Source organism: Bos grunniens, chromosome 8 (genome assembly GCF_055505025.1).
Source record: "Bos grunniens cultivar Pamir isolate PY7600 chromosome 8, Bosgru_T2T1.0, whole genome shotgun sequence".
NCBI classification, from domain to species: domain Eukaryota; kingdom Metazoa; phylum Chordata; class Mammalia; order Artiodactyla; family Bovidae; genus Bos; species Bos grunniens.
In genome coordinates, this window is record NC_141172.1 from 30,014,788 (window position 1) to 30,030,242 (window position 15,455).

At 36.5% G+C, this 15,455-nt stretch overlaps 1 long non-coding RNA gene across 43 annotated transcripts in view; it reads left to right on the forward strand.

Moving 5' to 3' along the window:
* Positions 1–15,455, forward strand: part of LOC147366889 (uncharacterized) — a 1,020,561-nt gene that overhangs the window by 57,038 nt on the left and 948,068 nt on the right. For 4 of the 43 annotated variants that reach the window (XR_015169127.1, XR_015169124.1, XR_015169100.1 and 1 more), the window contains one exon: positions 12,269–13,048. The exons of the other annotated variants lie outside the window; for them this stretch is intronic. This is a non-coding gene — a long non-coding RNA (uncharacterized LOC147366889). Of the gene's footprint in view, positions 1–12,268; positions 13,049–15,455 lie in introns of those variants that run through there. 43 annotated transcript variants of the gene reach the window in all.

Sequence of the window (15,455 nt, forward strand, 5' to 3'; positions counted from 1 at the left end):
AGCAGTATCACCTTGCTTCCATGGCTGCCCGGCTTTCCTCCACAGGCATTTCCCACAACTATCTCATCCCTTACATCCTTTCAATCCATCCGACCGCAGTCAATAGCAGCCCTTGCCCTCAGATTGCTTCACAATCCCTAAACTCTAGCTCTCTGCCTGGGTGCCTTACAGGGAACCTGCGTCTGTGTCCGGGGTATGTATGGCTGTGGCAAGGACTGTCTGATTCTCATTCCATTTAGGCTACCACAGATCAGCTGTTTCCCTCTCAGCCTCCTCTGACTCAGACAGTTGCCCCAACATGGGGATTGGACCCCTGTTTTGGTTCTTCCACCTGCCAAGGGCAGGTCCAGTCCTACTGACACTCCTGTTTTTCCCCCCAGTTCCTTCATCCTACTGAGTTTTGCATGGTTCTGAGTATTCTTTTCTGCTGGTCAGGTACTGCTGTTTGCTCTCAGCTGGTGTTTTGCATACACTTCTGTGTCTGATGGTGTATTCCTGATGTATCCCTGGAGAGAGATATATTCCACGTCTACCTACTACTCCTCCATCTTGTCCTCCTGGTCCTGTTATATTTTTCACAGTGTGGAATCACACCTTACAGTCACCATGATGAGCCAGCTGGTTATGGAAACTAGGGATGATAGGAGCATTTGGAGGGACAGAGGGCCTAAGCTTCTAACATCTTAGGTTCAGCTCTGAAGGATCTTTCGATAGAAAATTATTATATGTCAGGCAGTCATTTCTAAAGGGATGATACACTTCAGATGCATCATAGGTTTAGTTGACTTGTTAAGAAGTACATTTCTAATATATATGGTGGGACTAAAGTGCATTATCTCCAGAATACAAGGTGAATCTTAACTGTAAGAAATAAATCAGCTAAAATCATTGTGGGTTGGATTAGATCAGCCAAATGCAAATACAGCTCAGTGTCAATATGTAAATTTTGTGGAGCCAAGGAGGGGCACTGAACAGGATTAAAGAATAGCTTTATTATTATATGCAAGTTGTAAGCCTTTCAAATGTATTATATCCTGCCTTAAAAAAAGGAAAATAAAAAAGGAAAGACCAAAGCAGCACACATAAAAAGAAAAGAAGGATAAAAGAAGAAAGAATGAAGTGACAGTGGAAGGGAATTGATCAACTTGGAGAAAAGACAAGGGCATAAAAATATAGGAAGACAGATTGGCAATGTTTCTTCAGCAGTGCCTAGGTGATAGAATGTTCTAATGTGCCTTTCTAATATCCTGTTCTTATGATCCAAATTGTTCATTCCAACAGTTGCTATACATCAGCTTAACAAAGTGTGGTAACCCCCATCTTTAAGGTCAGTCAGCTTCCTACATTTGTTCTGATTTCACTCACTTTTGAACCTCAATTTACCCTGATTTCTCTTGCTGAATTAAGTTGAGAATACTAGGATTTTTGCATCTGATAAATATATTTTTCATTGTAAATTGTGACACTTGCTTTTAGTGAGTTCAGTGGTTGAGAGACATCCCCTAGAAGTGACCAGCATTGTGTCTACTGAATCAGTGTTCTAGGGCCAAACTCTAGACTGTGGTGATTTGACCAATGTCCTGGTTCCAGCTTTCCAGTCCGACCTCTGGCTTCATTATATTTTGATTATGACTGAGATTTTTGTATTGTGGCTTATTATTATTGTAGTAATTAACATCATAAAGTTAAAAGGTTAGCATTAGCTAAAAGCACACTGAGTGTAGGTGTACTATAATGTCCTTTATCTTTGTTCTTATTTGAATTTCATACAACCTTATTAAGTGGTATTGTAATCTTCAAAGAATGATCTTCTGGGTTACAAAGTTGTTTTCATCAGTCAGGTTTCAGGATTTACGTGGAACCATAGGTGGCAAAAGAGATAGATGCCTGCCTTCTTAATCTGACATGTAAAATCAACTCTTATCACTGTTCTGATTGACGTCACTTCTAAATTTCTCTCACATCTAAGAGGCCAGAACTAGTTCCCATTTTACAGAAGAGAAAAATAAAGACCCAGAATGTCAAAATGCTAAACTAAACTTGTTCATATTAAAAATCTAATTAGTGGGACTTCCCTAATTGCTCAGTTGGTAAAGAATCTGCCTGCCATGCAGGAGACCACAGTTCAATTCCTGGGTCAGGAAGACCCCCCTGGAGAAGGCATAGGCTACCCACTCCAGTATTCTTGGGCTTCCCTTGTTGCTCACATGGTAAAGAATCCACCTGTGATGCGGGAGACCTGGGTTCAATCCCTGGGATGGGTAGTTCCCCTGGAGGAGGGCATGGCAACTGACTCCAGTATGTTTGCCAGGAGAATCCCCATGGACAGAAATACCTGGCGAGTTACAGTCCATGGGGTTGTGAAGAGTCAGATGCTACTGAGTGACTAAGCACAGCACATAATTAGTAACAGAGTTGGGATTTTTGCCCAGATCTGCCCAACAACATTTTATGTTTATTTCTTCAGAGATATATTACTCCCTAACTTTTGGTGAGAAAGGTATTAGTTTTGTATATAACTAATTAACTATTAATAACTAGATAAGCATGCATTCCTAAACCGTTAAGTACAATGAAGTTGGCCCATGGGAAACTTGAGAGATTTGCTTTTGGTTGTGAATTCTGAAAATACCACCTGTAACTTAAATATTTGCACATGTAGACTCATGACTGTGGGAAGATTCACCCCCGCTAACAGTTTGGATTCTGTCGACTTTGCATGAAAAGTCTTCTGGCTTCCTCATACCCTCATCCTCCACACCCTTGCATAACCTGCTTTTCTTCCTCTACAAATAAAAGAATACAATGTCTTAGAGTGTTGAGAGGAACCTCAGATGCCCACAGAAAGGAGAGAGTTTTAAAAAATAGGGGACAAAAAGAAAAACTTGACCAGCTAAACAGTATGCCCTAAACAAAATTATGGACTGATTATGGCAGAGTCCTATAAATAACTAAAAAATAACGTTCAAGAACAGGAAAAGTAGAACCCCTGTAAATGACTCTTCCTGTGCCATCTAAACTACTGATGCAGAGTCAATCTAGAATGGCAAGTCTCTGCCAGATTGGAGGTTGACATTTCTTGTAAAACCACAAAAATGTCTCACTCTAACGATGGGAGCAGAAACAATGGTCCCTATGCCAGCTGCCACATTTTTTCCTACTTCAGCTGAATCAATTTTGACCAGTGACTAAGTGGAAACAAGTTGACAACGCACAGAATTTTCCTTCCTAACCCTGATTTTCCAGCTTTTCTTTTAGACCATTGTTCTGATTAAAGAACTTGAGAAGGATCTAGTAGTAGCTGAGAGAGAAGAGCATTCAGCCTTGGTCTTGGGACTAGTTCGAGTCTGAGAAGCAGGAAAGATCTACTGCTTCAATGATGATGAATAGATATGTAACCAGCAATATTACTTTAACTATGAAATTCCAGATCAAGAATAATTTTAAAACTCTGATCCCTACAGAATAAATGCTATTAAGTAATAAAAATCACTAATCAATCAGGTCAGTGAGGAAAGAGACCTAGCAGTTTGCTCATGGCCAGGAGTCCCTGAACTGATCTCTTGAACCCAGTCTGCCTTGTTGTGCTCTCTGGGGTACCGAAGTGAGGCTACAGCCACGCCACCCTGAATGCACCTAGTCTCTGCTGAAGGAACTTAGATGAGCATAATCCCATTGGGTGAGAGAACAGTACCTTACAAAAAGGTGAATTGACCTACATATTGGAGGTAGAAACAAAATTTAAATTTCCTGCAACATAGAAATATTTGCAAATGTCTTTTTCTCTCAGTCTTATGATTTGAATCTAAAGAATTATGTGTTTCTCTTGACTGAGTCCTTGAGCAACATCAAAACAAAGTCAGACATTAAATTCCCAGTTAAAATATTAGAAATCTTGTATTTAGCAAGGCTAAATATTTTAACTTTAAATAGCAGTTAAATAGCTAGATATTAAATAGTTATATAACTATTAGTTAGTAATAGTTAATAAGATAGTTAAATAACTAGATAAGCATTTATATATGATCTTGAGTTGGTCAATCAACTCAAGATCAGATATAAAATGGTAAATAAGCCTTTTTTAGAGTTTGTTCTTTTCATAATAAACCAACAAATACAATCCCATGCAGAACCTTATAAGGTTCTCAGAGATGTAAGAAGCTAAGGATAAACATTGTGCAGTGTAATGCCAATCCCCTGGGAAATAGAAACAGCATCCACAAAGACAAAAAGCAAAGACTTACAGGAAAAGCAGAGACTTACAGGAAAGTCATTTCCTTCCACTTAACCTTGATTGAAGTCTGGTTTTATTTCATGTGATGGTGCTTAGATCTGGCAGTGTCACTCCAAGACTACACTGGAGTTATAAGTGAGCCAGAATCAAAGAGGAAAAAAATATTAATACATAGGAAAACCTCAATTTGTCTATTCTTCCTCCTTTATAAGTAATCCTGAACATGATTCCAAACCTATTAAGTTGAAGCACACTCAAGAAATAATCCATTCTTCTGAAGAAATTTATGAGCAATGCAGCAAATATGCAACAATACAGATAAGAATAAAATCTAGTTATTAGTAGTGGTACTCAGGTGAAAGCAACTTATTATAATGTGTGTTTTTCCCGAGTTTCTTTTTAATGGGAAAGAACCAAGCCAAGAGCATAGGAGTCCTTTTTGAAATTATATATTCTGTGTTCTCTCACTTTAAAAAATGAATTTAAAATTCCTGATCTTTCCTTAGAACTGGGTTTCTAGCACTGCCCAAAGTCGTATTTGTCCTGTGAGGTAGTATGCAAATCATGTTAACAACTTATAATTATTTCAGACTGCTACCTTTTCTTAAAATATGGTACATTCTACTTCATTTTGATTTGAAATTCCATCAAAACTTCTAACACAAGCAAATCACCAAGATATATGTTCACTCCACAAGCATTTGCCATCACTCACTTGCTCAGTGGTATCCGACTCTTTGTGACCCTTGGACTGTACGTTGCCCACCAAGCTCCTCTGTCCATGGACTTTTTCAGGCAGGGATACTGGAATGAGTTCCCATTTCCTCCTTCAGGGTTTCCTCCCAACCCAAGGATCAAACTTACATCTTCTGTATTACCTGCATTGTAGTTGGATTCTTTACCAGTTGATCCATCAGGGAAGCCCTCATAAGCATTTATTGAGTATCTACTGTGTATGTAGCAATATACTAGGTGTTGGAAACTCATGAACTCATAGTATAAGGGAGCAGAAACTGGTATAAGCAAGTAGAATTGATGAGGTATGTTCTCTACTATATTAATTGTAGATCTAAATGAGCTGAACTTTCAGAATGTGTCACCTAAGCTTTAGTAATCCTTACCACTTTTTATATTTTATATATTTTATATGAATATATATATATAAAATATAAATATATTTTATATATTTACCACAGAAAGAAAATCTAAGGAAGAGTTTCCACTACCCTAAAGATATCTACAGAATTAAAAGTTTCTTCTTTTCATTATGTGGCAACAGAATATCCACCCTGATATGTGAAAAATGTCTCAGAAAGTCTGTCTCACCATCACAAGCAAAAAATGATATGCTCCATCTTCTTTTACTCACTAGTTTAATTCATTTTTTTCTTTCTCATCATTGTTTATTCCTTCCATTTTTATAAATATTGGTCCAGAGAACTAGTTGAGATCCAAGGCAGCAGCATATCTCAGGTCTCCTCTCACTTGGGAGTGTTATCTGGGAGGGTTACAGAGTAAGAAAGAAGAGGTGAGCTAGCCAAGTCAATGTTAAGCTTTTGCAGTCAAAGGACTCCTGGATGTCAAAATAAATCACCCTTAGTCCCTTATATACCTGTTAGTCCATCCATCCTTCCACCCTCCCTTGCTATAAAGCTCTGTTGCTGCTACCTCTCTTTTTTTAATTTAAATTTATTTATTTTAATTAGAGGCTAATTACTTTACAATATTGTATTGGTTTATTGAAGAAGAAGAGTCAACTTTTGAGAGTGAAGAGAGGCATAAGTGTGATGCAAAATTGAAAAAAGATGTGGAGTACTATGTATAAAACAGATAACCGGCAAGGACCTGCTGTATAGCACAGAGAACTATACTCAGTGTTTCTAATAATCCATATGGAAAAAGAATAGATCTGTATATATGTATAAGTGAATCATTGCTATTCTCCTGAAACTAAGATGATATTAAATCAACTATACTTCAATACGGAGAAGGTGATAGCACCCCACTCCAGTACTCTCGCCTGGAAAATCCCAAGGACAGAGGAGCCCAGTAGGCTGCAGTCCATGGGGTCACTAAGAGTCGGACACGACTGAGCGACTTCCCTTTCACTTTTCACTTTCATACATTGGAGAAGGAAATGGCAACCCACTCCAGTGTTCTTGCCTGGAGAATCCCAGGGATGGGGGAGCCTGGTGGGCTGCTGTCTATGGGGTTACACAGAGTCGGACACGACTGAAGTGACTTAGCAGCATACGTCAATAAAAATAAATTAAACAGATACAGCCCTTTAAAAAACAGATGTGGAATAGCTATAATAGGTAATTCTCAGAGCCCATTGACACATATAAATTTAAAGTATTTATTACTCAGTCCCTGTAAACTGGACCTCGTATTCTTTGCAATTACCTAGATTTTTTGTTTTTTTTTTTCACCAGCTCGGTCATTTCTTCAGTCCTTATCACACATCATGAGAAAGTTAGGAAGTTTGGGGAAGCTAGCTTTCTCACATGCTTGTGTAACTGTGTAATATCCTGAAGGAGTCTGTAGCTCTGAGAAAACCACTTTTACGTTTGGAATATGCTTCATTATATTTGTAAATACAAGTGATGGTTCTTGCTATGTCATCTCACCAACATTCATGGAGTTAATGGTGCTTCATTAAGCACTTGTTGTATTTCAGGTACTCTGTGAGGACACAATGATAAATCCAGTTGCAGGTGAAGAAATAAGATAATGAATTGTGGCAAAGACTGCACATACACAGTGCTATAAAAGCATGTTGTTATGATTAGAAGACTTAAGTTCGACATTATTTTTAAGTCTTGAAACTTGAGTAGGTAATACTTGAATTGAGCCTTAAAGAAGGCTCCATCAGCACATAAGGGATCAGTATAAGCAAAGGCATGGAAAGTAGCTATCACATTGAGGTGACAGCAAATAATTTAGTATAATCGAATATCTGGGTGATGGGGGCAAAGTCAAGGAATAAAAGATAAGGCTACAAGTATGTGTTGAAAATTGAATGCCTTTTCCTTGGCATTGTGATGATTATGTCATATACATTAGGAAAAAAATATATATATATATATAATTCTGTTTACACATATATTTTATAAAATATGAGTGTATGAGTCAGTAAATTTTAAATATTAAAAAAAAATTAAACTCATAAAGTATTTGGGAAATATTCAAACTTTCTGAAGACATGAATTCCATTATAAAGTTTGTATTTTTGAAAGACCTATTGACATTGCAAAAGATATACTGAAGGAGAAAAATAACAGAGAGATAGTAATAAGGAAGTTAGCCTAATGGAGTTGTTGTGAGGATACAGATACTGGATATGTGTTTTGTGTTCTGAACATAAGTCATCATTATTATTAGAGGTTAGGATTCTTGATTTTATGCAACTGTTGGTGCTTTTTCAAAGTAATGTTTTCAAAGATTAAGTGGAAACAAACATTTGATTTTTACTGATGCTCCCTGTTCAAACCTTTTCTTCCTAAGTTCCTTCTTAAGTTATCCAAAATGTTTCTGAGAATAATGGCAGTTCTGACTTTTGACAAACTGATGACGAGATTAAAAAAATTAAAGGGAATGTTAAAGTGGATGTATATACAAAGGCTAATGGGTACAGATATAAATTATAGTAGTTGTGGTAGGGTAGAGGTGTTAAAAATTTAATCTCACCAAATGTTCCTCAGCCTCAGTTTATTTTTCTGTCAAGGGTGCAACCAGTAGCACCTCCCTCATGATGTTGTATCAGAAATAACTTAGTTAATATTTGGAAAGCACTTGGAAGCGTGTCTATGAAAGTGCTCCATAAATATTTGACAATGTATCATGCAAGGTTTTGAGATAAACATATATGAATACATAAAAATAAATATCCTCAACTCCTCATTTTATGGATATCATAAATTTTATTTCACTGTCTTTGCTCTATCATGGTTATCTTTTAGCAGGTGAATAGGGAAACTAGATAAAGTGGTACCTGGATGAGGGGGATACATCTCCCTTTAATTTGTACATGTGTGTATACATATATATATATATATACATATATATATATATTTGATTTTTGAACATTGTTACTGCATTATTTATTCAAAAAAATAATGATAGTAGAACCTAGCATTTACTGAGTTTCTAACATTGCAATATACACAGAACTAGGTACTTTAAATATATTGTTTTGTATTTGATTATTGTAAATCATACATATAGCAGATTGGTTTCCATTTTGGTTTCCATTCAGATGTGTGAAGAGAGGTCTTGAGCTTCCGGGGGCTTGTAGACAAGATTCAGGGATGAATGACTTAGCATAAGCTATGGGGAATGAAGCAGTGATACAGGGAAACTCAGTGAGCACCACTGTGAAGAGGCATTATTGAGCACTTGAACCCTTCTATATTCCCACTGCATTGATACTCTGTAAACCCCCAAACTTAGGCACATCTCAGGAAAAAGAGGATAAGAAGCATAACACTCACTACGTTTCTGTCATACAGATAAAATGAAGCACAAAATAGAAGCTGTTCAACTATAGACAATTATAGTAAATATTAGTAACAAAATGAGAAGACATACTATGTAAAATAAGAGTATCTTAAAACCTTAAAAATAAATTTAAAAATTCAGTATGGATCTCCTTATAGTGTAGAAATGGAATGAAATTTTTAAAAAGAAACATATTTTTGTGCATTTGAGTTGTGGACTAAGACTAATGTCTGCTACACATGTTCAACAATCTTCATATAATTATTTAACCATCTACTACTATTGTTTAACACCAACTGAATCAAGAAATTACAGGTTTACATACGTTGTGGGATCCTTCTAAATGTAAGTGTTCAATCATCTCATGCTTCCTTTCATAGGAAGAAATCTAATCCAAAGAGAAAACATATTTTCCCAAGGTTACATAGAAGATTTGTGGCAAATTTGAGCATAAAATACTTTTTAATTATTTTAGGGGCACGAAACTTTCCCTGTGTATAAACAGTCCCTTTCTCCACCTTCAGGCACTTGAAATTTTAGTTTTTTATAAGAGCACATGGATGGGTAAAAGAAGTCTAAAACACATTCAGATTTAATCAGTTGTTCTCCATAGATGTATGAAAATTCTAACGGAAAGTGAAAACAGAAGAGAGAAAAGCATTTAATTAAGCATCCATTCCATTTTTGTTAACAATAAATATGAGTATCAGATGTTTTAGCCACAGTACAATCATCAATATGTTTAAAAAGACATTTTTTGAGCTTTAAGATGAAGGAAAAAAGGCCCTAAAATATTTATGAATAGTGGGAATACGAATCAGCATTCTAGAATTTCAGAGATGATAAAAAAATAATGTTTCCTGGAGTAATTAGAAAAAGCTTCACAGAGACAATGGGGTTTTACCCGGCTTAGAGAGTTAGATCTGAATGGGCCTAGAGGGTTGGAACAGACATTCCAGGTAAGAAAAATAATTGGAGGAGGAAACAGAGAAGATTATTGAAGCAGAGAGGACATTTATCATTCATCAGGACCCCATGAACATTTGCTGAGTCTATGTCCATTTTATTCTTCTATATTTCAAGGAACAGAGACATAATGCTCTGTAATGCTGCTGCAGCTAAGTCGCTCCAGTCATGTCTGATTCTGTGCAACCCCATAGATGGCAGCCCACCAGGCTCCCCTGTCCCTGGGATTCTCCAGGCAAGAACACTGGAGTGGGTTGCCATTTCCTTCTCCAATGCATGAAAGTGAAAAGTGAAAGGGAAGTCGCTCAGTCGTGTCTGACTCTTAGCGACCCCATGGACTGCAGCCTACCAGGCTCCTCTGCCTATGGGATTCTCCAGGCAAGAGCACTGGAGTGGGGTGCCATTGCCTTCTCCTCTCCTGTAATGAGCTTTGTTTTATTATAAGCAAGTTGTTCTGCACTAGGAGTCTCCTGGCATCACTGTTCTCTGTCTAGTTATTTCTGTTTTTGCTGTGTCTGCTTTTCTCTTTCTCTCCACCCATTCCCATCTTGGAATGTGGAAGTGAGGAGTAGTAAAGAGATAAGTAAAATGTTGGGTGAACACATTTGCCTTTGACCTTGAGAAATTCACGGTCTCCTTAGAAGATAAGACAAAGAAAACCCGCTATGATCCATTCTATAGCGGAAGACAGCAGAGGGTGCTATGGGATCAACAAGGGCCCATTGTTGAGTCTGAGCAGAGTTCAGAGAGGGTTTGTGGGTGCTATGAGCTGTGTCTTAAATATGGGTCAGTAAGGTCATGGTTTGTAAGACTGCAGCAGAGGCAAAGTAAGGGGCAGCAGCATGTATGATTCATCATGATGGGCACTGAAAAAATACAGTAATCTGGTATTTCTAGGTTATAAAGTGAAAGGTGAAGAAGGTGAGCAATGATTGTGTAATAAATAGTTGGGTTCGTGTGCCCTGCAGTGGATTTGAACTTTTCTCACAAGCTATGTGTTGCCTTTGGAAGGCTGTAAACAGCAGAGTAAACTCTGGGAGTTGGTGATGGACAGGGAGGCCTGGTGTGCTGCAGACCATGGGTTTGCAAAGAGTTGGACATGACTGAACTGAACTGAACTGAAGCAACAGAGCATAGAATTGCATTTCAAGAGATTGTGCTTTTTGGCTGAGTGAAAGATGAATGTGAGGAAGGAAAAGATGAAGACCTGAGTAATGTAAACATACTCTATTTCTTCATTCTCTGGAGTGCATGCTATTTCCCTTTACACAGCCTATGTCTTGAAATCATCTTCCAGTGCCATACTGCATAAGGTAAGATGGTAACAAAAAATACTGTTAGGGAAGAGAGAGCATGATACAGATATGAGGCAGAGAAAGTCTCGTTTCCCTTGATCCCTGGGTGATGTACTACAGACTGAAGCAGATAACTTTCACTCGTGGGCTTAGGAGATCAGACCCTGTTTTTGTCAACAATATCCCCATTACTGAAGAAAGCTGCAGTCATCACTCCTATGTTATGAGAAGGATGAGCTTCCCATAGGACTAGTGCAAAATGCACAATTTGGTTTCATTGTCTGCATTAGAATGTATATTCACAGAATACAAAACTCAACAATGCTACATTAATCTCCATGCCACAGTCTTGTCACATTCTACAGTTGAAGTCATATAAGTATCAAACGATTATCCCAGGGAAATTTTATCAGCCTCCCATTTAGACTTGCTCAATTGAGTGGTAGCTCTTTTACAGGGATGAAAGTAGCTGTAATTGGCAAATGCTGATGAAAGAGCCATTAGCAAGTCTTTGAAGGTTTCTGAAACCTCAGGTCTTTCTCAGCACCATTTCTCACCTTATTTGGCACAACTTTTGAGGTGACCGAACTTGTTTGATTTCTAAATTAGAAGGATGGAAGTGTAGGTCATTCATTAAAATAACTCCAGAGTGAGTTTGCCAACACAGGAAAGCATATTATTAAATTTTATTCTTCATAGCAAAAATATAACTCAGTAAAGTTATAAAGTTATATTTTTATAAATTCTGATCTTATATAGTAGATGTTATGATAATGCAGTCAAAATATACTTGTTAATGAGAAAAAAGAAGGGTAATGGAATTTTTTTTTTTACTTGAATTATTCAGGTTATTTATTTTCTTAGGATGCATTTACTGGATAACTCTGGAACTTTCCATTCAACTTTGCAATTCACTGGCTACTTAATATAGTGCAGTGAATGTCATAGGCTTTCAAATATTACTAGATAAAAAGTGAAGAAAAGGATCATATAATTCCTTGTACAGACAGACTTATGGAAGGCAGTCAAGAAAGCTGATGCAAGAGGCAGATTTTGGTCCTTCTAAACAGGATGCTAATGTACATTCCTCATGGTTGAATGTTAGGATGTTCGTTTTCTTTTTTTGTATATTTTCCAAGGAGAAAGCTGAGATTATCCTGATTATGAGAGGATGTCGACTTTGCCAACATTTCCTATTCCACAGGGAAAGGGTGGGCTGACATTGTGTAAAGCTCCACAAGTTCTCACTCCAGCCCTATTCTCATTTCCACAGTGAACTCCAAACAGCCCCTTCCTGACTGTAGCTGGTGACAGTGGAGGCCGGTTCGTAAAACTCCAAATCCAAGGACCAGACTGGGGATTTGGAGAAATGGAGCCTTTCAACTCATCATAGGCAATGTTACACTCCAGTTACAGAACTAACTAAAGTTGATTTATTACTTTTAGGTCAGAGTTGCACCAGACTCAGTCTACACAAGGAGAAAGAGGCCAAATCAATAGTATTTGCCTAGCTTTTGTTTTGAGGAGTCTTTTTTTTTAACCAAAAATTTGGAAAGACCAGAGTATGCACAATCTAATTACCTGCATTTTTAGCAGAATTCTCCATCTTCTCTTCTCAGCTTCACTGCTCAAAGGGATACCTGCCTCTGAAGTTTATATTTGGCCCATGAATCTTAAACATCAAACGTTGTATGTGAATTAGGTCTTCACTTTTAGAGCATTTATATTCAACATTTTGGTCCAGTTTTTACGTTTTCGATTTTAAAATAATTTATTTTCATAGTTATATTCATTTATATACATTGTACATGTACATAAATATAAAAGTAAATTTATAATTCTTTCCAACATGTTTGAAATGTAATAATTGCTCAACACTTAATAAGTTGCTTAATTAGACAAACATTTGAAACAATTGTCACTCTAATTGCAATTATGACTTTCTTTGAATCTTACAAATAATTTGCTTAACTTTCTTAGTAGGTATCTGATCTATACATGTTTCTGAAATAATAAATATGTTTCAGTGCTTATTAAACCTTACAAAAGGAAAGTGCTTCTTGTCTTGAAATCTCAAATGCTTACAGTGAATCCAAGAGAATAATATTTCATGCAAACATATATTGCTAAAAGACAGACTTCAGTTTAATTATTTTTTAAGCATTCTCATCTTTTAGCGGGAGCTTTGTGTTAATCCTTTATACTTGCTTGTAGTGTTTAGATAAGCACACATGGTTTCCTTGGAGTAGATTCATTTGGGGTTGGGTCCTATAATGGGTGGGGTGTAAAACATTCATAGGGAAGGAAATAAGTGATAGTAGTATTACGATAGGAGGAGAAGTGCCAAAGTTCATTTTTAATAGTCACAGATGTGTGGCCTTCTGTATTAATTCATCCTCAAAGTTTTATTAGAGGATTGTATTATGTTCTTTTTTTCCTTGTATTTTTGTATACAGGGAGAAAATTATATTGCAAAAATCCCTTGATCTGTTTCTTCTTGACTTTGGAAACTTGCATGACATATTATCAACAGGCAGGCAAATCCCACAAAGCTATTACCTTTCAGGATGTGTCTCAGGGTGGTATGCTCCTGGCAGAATTTCTCCATGTCTAGTTACTATTTGCAGATTCTGTGCAATTGTTAAAATGTTGTTTCAATAAAAACAAGATGATCATATTAGTGAAAGTATGTAAGAGGAACAGACAGGTTCAGAAACCTCATCTGTAATCCTACTAGGCACAGTCTCCAGCTGGGCTTGACAAAGAGTCAGGTGTTGTATCAGGAGGGAAGACAGCGGTCACACTTACGATGGTGTTGTTTGAGTCAAATGATCAGGGCTCTCCTGTTTTATTTTAAACTTGTGGAGACAGGTTATGTTTCTGATGAGGGCAACCAAATAATGCACTGGTAACCCAAACCTGTTTATCCTCCGACTATGGGGTATGTTACATTATACTTTATCTTTCAACCCTGGGAGGTGATCTTAGTAATAAGGTGACATGTGCTTTCCCTGAACTGGGTTCCATCTTCCAGATAAGTATCGGAAACCTCCCCTTTGAAATGGGTCTTACCTCTCGTATCTAGAAGAGGTGTGGTCATGGTGGGGTCAGTGAGTTACCAGAGACACTCATATTTTCCTTATTTTTCTTCTTTAAGTTGCTTTAATGCATAGTACCATCACTGTTGAGCTTGCTGTTTTTTCTCTTCAAGCTTATCATTCCTTTTGTAGTCTGTATTTTACTTGGGGCACCAATTTCCATTAACTTTTCAACCTATAAAACTAGGAGTGAACTCCTAATTTCATTTTCTTTCTCTGACTCTGTTCCCATCATTTGTTTCTATTTGACTTGTTCAATATAAAGCTCATTAGAAGAGAATGAAGTCCTCTTTGAAAAAGAGTTTCTATAACTAAGCTAGTCCCCATCTAAACAGAAGAAAAAAGGAAAACAAAAGGAAAGGAACCTCAAATCTTCGCAAACATTTGTCTAATAAATTATAACATCACAAAAATTACATCTTTTTCAAAGTTATTAAGAAATGAATATTTTAAAACAATGAACTATAATTCAATACATTTGTTGTTTTTTAAATTTATTTATAAAACATACTTCCCTCCTTCCTAAAAAAATTGGTGTGTATTTTAATGAGAGTGCACATTTTACAGGAAATTTCAAGAGAGAGATCAGAAATAGCAAGAATTTTTTTAGAATACACAGAAATTAGGGAAGGTGACTTAATTTTACCTTTTATCATGAAAAAGAGTGACTACAATTAAAATAAATTATATTGAGTTTCCTGGTAGCTAAAGGATGCTAGAGAGAAGCTAATAATTTATCAAAAAATATCCACTTAGATTTATTCATGTAACTGATCACAGGTGAACAAATAAGAGACATTTACAAGACAATATTTATAAACAGATTCTTCAAAGACAAGAAAGACTCTTCTTTTGAATTCTTTCCAAGTCTGGAATCTGAAACCCTTAATTTATCTGAGATGATCTCTCCTTTCATACTGTCCCTTCCCTGAATCACACAGTTAAGTGACCCTCAAATTAAACTTGATTTTTCCTAAAATTCATCAAAGATGGTAACAGTGGCTTTATTTGTTGATCAAATTTTGCAGGGCTTAAGAAGCATTTCAAACTATGAATACTTTTAGAAATTATAGCATTTCCCTTAGGAAATTAAAGTATCATTAAACTAGTATATTTGTATTCCAAATAGTAAGATAATGGCATAAAAGTGGGGGGTATGATTATTAAGAGCTTAGCATAAATATCTATAAAATTATCTTGAGTTATGTAGATAGTCAGTTATAGAATTTATCTTTTTCATTTTTAAAAAGTTTTACTTATTTTTACTGGCATATAGTTGCTTTCAAATGCTGTTAGTTTCTGCTGTACAACAAAGTGCATCAGCTACATGTACACTTATATCCTCTCCCTCTTGAAGCTGCC